This window comes from Poecilia latipinna, unplaced genomic scaffold (genome assembly GCF_001443285.1).
Source record: "Poecilia latipinna isolate Pla-1442-1.1 unplaced genomic scaffold, P_latipinna-1.0 Scaffold1509, whole genome shotgun sequence".
NCBI lineage: Eukaryota > Metazoa > Chordata > Actinopteri > Cyprinodontiformes > Poeciliidae > Poecilia > Poecilia latipinna.
This window is the reverse complement of record NW_015114125.1, coordinates 125470-130872: the sequence shown is the minus strand read 5'-3', so window position 1 is coordinate 130872 and position 5403 is coordinate 125470. Positions and strand designations below refer to the sequence as shown.

General features: G+C 37.1%; 1 long non-coding RNA gene across 1 annotated transcript; it reads right to left on the bottom strand.

The window, feature by feature from the left end:
* Positions 1–300: 300 nt before the first annotated feature.
* LOC106963229 (uncharacterized) lies at positions 301–640 on the bottom strand. Its single transcript, XR_001428152.1, has 2 exons — positions 447–640; positions 301–399 (listed from the first exon to the last, which is right to left on the bottom strand). It is a non-coding gene; the product is annotated as an uncharacterized LOC106963229 (long non-coding RNA).
* Between the last annotated feature and the right edge of the window lie 4763 nt (positions 641–5403).

Below are 5403 nucleotides of genomic sequence, written 5' to 3'. Positions count from 1 at the left end.
AGCACAGATCTTTAACTTCTCACTCATTCAAAGTGAGAATGGAGTGAAAAATGGATTTATGGAGCAGGTCCTCATCTGCAGGGATGCAGATGTGACTCCAGGTGAGCAAAGCCAAAATGTGAAGTTCTTAGACTGGAGGTCTATTTATGTTTTGTTTATAACTTATTGAGCAGGACTGGAAAGACATTTGTGTTTGTGTTTGTGTTGTAAATAGATGTAAAATCTACTGTTTTTAGTTTTACATCAGGTTATAATGTTGTTCCCTCATCAAAAACAGACCTGGATTGTTGCCTTCATTCTTTCATGCATGTTTGAGAAATCCTTTAATCTCCATGGCAACCGTTCAGCTGTGCAAAACGCTTGGGTGAACCAAGCCCCGCCTTCCAGACGCAGCTCCTCCTCAGGGCTGCAGTTTCCAAGTTTCTGAGCCTCACAGAGCGACTTACCCCCACTCAGCTCCTTCAGACTAGCCAGCAGCAATTAGCAAACACCTCATGGAATAACAGTCTAAGCTCATTATGTGAGCTATTTCTCAATGCAACGCTGGTAAAAACGTTGCTAAAGGGTTAATAGGGGAGCCATGTTGTTATGACTTCCTGTCTCAGAAATACCAGGAGTTTTTAAAGAGACAGACGCCCAACTTAAACTCTGCGTCCCTACTAAATTACAAAGTTAAATCTCTTCTATGTCATACGTAGCATTTTTATAACAGCTGAAGTTAACATAGCTGCTTGATTATGCTATAAAATGGAAAACACGTAATGCCGCAAGGTGTGTGAAGGTGCAACCCCACGTTTTTTTTTTTATTTTTTTTTTTACCAATTATTACACTTTCATTCTTCCACAGCCAATCAGTGAACATTGACTTCACCCTTGTTAAAATGTCAAGCCTTCTCCATTCAGGCACCATTTCCTGTGGCCATGTTTCTTCCTGTTCATTTCTCCTTAAAAGCCGCTCACTTCAAAAGTTTTGTCTCTGTTTTCTGGAGCCAATATTGTGACTGTTGACAATAGCTGCGTTGTCTGCTTGGCTGAGAGCTATGATTAGTCAACTCATTATATTGTCATGCTCTGGTGCTCTCTTTGCTCCCAATCTGTTCACGCACACAAAGCCGTGCGACTTCAAAAGCCTTATTGGCACTCCTCGCCGTGTCCTAGGCGTGAAAAAACAATCGAAAAGGCAAAAGTGAACAACATCTGAGAGTCTGTGTTTTTCCCATCAGAGGAAATTCTGCACAAACACAAAAGCCTTTTTTTTATTATGTTTGTGAATATCTTGAAACATGTCTTCTGGCTTATAGGAAGAAGAAAACAGGCAAAAAAACAACCAAATTCAGAAAAAAACAAAAACTAGTTTTGGACGGTGTGTCCTCTCCAGGGCTATTATGTTTGGTAATTGCTGACTGTAACGAGGCCGTCACTCTCCATTACACACCGTGGATCATTTGACGTCTCTTCAAAACTCTCAGAGTTGCTGTTGTTCCCACCCACCTCCACTCCCACTCCCTTCTTTCCAGCTCTCACCCTCGCTTTGTTTCCAGCTGTGAGAAGCTCATCACATGTTTTCATGAAGCTTTTTTTTAATGTAATTTCTAGTTACTAATTAGCTTTTTTTTCCCCCTCTTTTGTTTGTAGCCACTTTTCACTAAACACTTCTCACCAGAGAAGCAGAGGCCACAGCTGCAAATGTTTAACCTTGGTTGCACATCCAATGTTTATGCTCTGAGCTGTATTAATTGTAGCCGCAAACCAACATGGCTTCCAACGGTTGCAGGGTTTAATTTGTGTGTTGCACCAACTTGATTGTGATTAAAAAAAAAAAAAAAAGGATATGTAATTATCAAATAAAAATGAAAAACAATCGTCTGATTGCGTTTGGATCTCATTGGTGGCCAGACTTCACTTCCTGGTGCTGAGGTCAGGAAGAGGCATCGGCGCGAACGGAGAGAAAAATCTAATTGTTTGGAATCATGTCAGCTGAGCTGGAGGACACAGCTTGTGCTTGTGATTTATCACCAAAGCGTCGCTGCATTTGCCGATAGGAAAACAGTTTCAGTGGCGTCATGGTGATATACGGAGATGGATGAGGAGAAAAATTGAATAACATTTCTCCCCGTTCTCACCGGTCCGCTCTTATTTGTGACTGGGAAAAGAGCAACGGGTTTCGTTTGACTGCTTCTGGATGCATTGGGTTTTATTTGTAGATAATTTATTTTCATTGTTGTATTCTGGTCTGCTTCCCTTTCAGAATTGCTTTATTCCTCCGTCGCTGTATGTTTGCAGCTGTTGCGCTTTTAGAGCAGAGGTAATATCTGCGCCGATTTCTCCCGGCCGGCTTTGTGGTTGCAAGAGCAAAGCATCGCTTACTCTCTCTCTCTTTCTCTCTCAAAGAAATGTGGTTCCTCTGATGTCCAGAGTGACTCCTTATTTCCTCTGTTTCATCGCAAAACCCAAAGGTCTGGCAGGTTCGGTATCATATATGTGTGTGTGTAACTGTGTGTGTGATTGCTGGATCTATACTCTGCAAACAAAAGGATCTATATTTAAGGTCATAACATTCTCCAGACAAATTGAGAAAAGATACAGATCTTTGTCAAAATACTGAACCCTGTTGAAGCTTTTCACACATTTTATAAACTATATTAATACAGACCTGCACCATTTATTCTCAAAACAGCACAAATTACGACATAGACATCCAATAGATAGGTTTCAATATTCATTAACATTTTAATCATTTATAAAATAGCAAATAAAGTCTGAGGCTGTAACCTAACAAAATGAAAAAGTGATTATAACAAGTTTCAAAAGGTTCTGCAGTACAGTTATGTTTAAATGTGAATTCAGCCACAAAATTAAAACTCATAACAATACATTACATTTACAAAAAAAAGCCAATTCTCATTATAAGTCTTTATTACAATCCTAACATTGCTTGTTAAGATTGCCTGGTTTTAGATTTCTCTTTCAAACAGAAAAATACAATGTTTTCAAACAGCAGTGAAATTAAGTTGCTAAAGTTCTCACAAAGGCTAATTGAGTCTGAAAGCAAAGCATTTTCTGACATTAAATGCACAATTTTACATTTTAAAGCTAAATACGTAGTAGTGATAGATCCTCAGGAAGCATTATCTGTCTGTCTGTCTAAATCGGACTCCCAATCCGTCAAAGTGCCAGAACTCAATTTAGAACCCTACTCTCCTATATTTGTATTCTGAAGAATAAAAATAATGTCTTTGTTGAAAGCAATTTTCTCTATAATATGTCCCCTGAGGCCATCCCACCTTTTTAAATTCTCATTAAGTCACAGTGTTTTTCCAGTTCAGCCTACACAGAGCGCCCTGCTATAGACGAAACACAGAATAGGTGGCTGTTTTACAAAAACGTATGACTACATTCCTTTAATAATATTCTTAAAGATCCCTGAAAATGCTCATTTGGACTGTTCTGGTTTTGTGTTTCTGCTAGAGGTTAAGTTTACACAAATCATCAAATGATTTCACTTTTTCCATTCTTGTTTTGCTATTCATTGCTTTTAATAGTGATTTTGTCAGTGTTTTCTTTTATTTACTTATTTACTCAACATATCAAAACAAAATAAAGCAACTTTCAATAAAAAAGTCAATCTATTCAGCCAAAAAAAGCTTTCCTACAAATGATGTTTGTATTAAATAAGGAACTTTCAGCTAATAAATCCTCTGCATGGATTGTTTGATCTACTAGACGCTGACGCGTTATCTCTTCACAGACAAAAGTGGCAGCATTTCTATGGAAATGTGGCATTTGCTTTGTTTCCCACCATCTAATGAGCCAGTTAACATTCAGTTGTTCACCCTAATTGACTCCTGCACTAACCGGATGGAGGCACAGAACTCCAAATAATTACACTCTTTATGAGCCAGAGTCTAATGAATTTAAGAGGCAGATTTACCAGCCGATTGATTCTGGGTAGAAATGATTGAATTAAAAGATGGCCGCCCTGAACTTAAGGATGGATCTGTTAACTTGTTCCAGCGTAATATGGATGGGATTTTTAAGCAAAATGGCATTCACAAACCAACTAACCAACCGTTATATGCTTTTCTAATTTCTAAAGAAGATTCTAAGCTACTCTACATTGTAGAAAAAAAGGAATGTGAAAGAAATTATACAGAAAGAATTAAGGTAATTAAAGTGGATCTATTAGAGTACTTTATTTTACTGTGGTTTGGTTATATAAACACGTCTGGGGAGCCAATGGGGTTGGTGGAAAGTTGAAGGGAAGATTAAAAAAAAAAAAAAAGCAAAAAGTTAAAAAACTGAATCCAATAAAAATTTTAAATCAAAAGTTTTAATTTACATTTTAAAAAATCAGTTTTTCAATCATGATTTTAAAACATAAATTAACTTACTGAAATGCCTTTAGTAAGTTAAACTGGATCAAGTTTTTGTAAACCACACTGGAGCTCCCCCTGGTGGATGTTTTGTTACATCGTTCGGTAACGCTGAAAAAAGAGAGAAAATAGAGATCCAAAATGGCGGAACGTAATCCCGGCGAGTTCCTAAATTTAGCTGATATCACCTTCATACCTTGTTGTTTTGGATGAGATTTGTTCGTAAGTATTGGTTAATGATGAAAATAATACTTGTCTGTTTGTTTTGTGTAACGGTGGTGTGATAAATTGTACATTTAAGTCATTTATGAATTCTTTTTGCAACGTTAGCTAATACTTTTCCTTGTGTATTTCAGTTTTACGGTGGTCAACGGCCATTCTTCAATAAACAAGCAAAAAGAAAGGTAAGTTTGGTTATTGGAGCGTCGTTATCTTCCTGTTTAGCAGGTGAAAATTGAAAACAGCATAGCCAGCCATGCTCTTCTGTATGATTAGCGGCCAGTCAAATTTATGCTTTGCTAGCATAGCTAGCGCAGCATGGAAATGCTTTAAGTACTATGAAGATTAAATAAAATTTCATGTGCGATTAAATCTGTAATCAAAAGACAGGATTCAGGTAATATGACATCAATATCAGATTAGGTTTTTTGCAGTTTTGCACTACAGAACTCATGGCTAACTGAAATCAGAAGATATGAGGCAACATTTATTCTAATTGAACGTAATAATTATTGTATAGTGAATAAAAGAGAGGAAAAAACATCCCAAAAGTTGATATTTCTTTATATATTTTGTATCTCTTGGGTTTGGAAGCTAACGCTGTGTAGGGGCTCATGGCATTGAAAAGTTTGGAAATCCCTGTCCTAGTTTAAACTTTAGTTTTTTCGGTTTTGAAGCCTTTTGCCCACCTGATGCCTATCAGCTGTTAGGAAAATCCCAGCACCATCCAAACCCTGAAAACTTCTTTCTTCAGCTTAACAGTTTTTTTGACAGCTTTATAATAATAATAATAATAATAATAATAATAAAA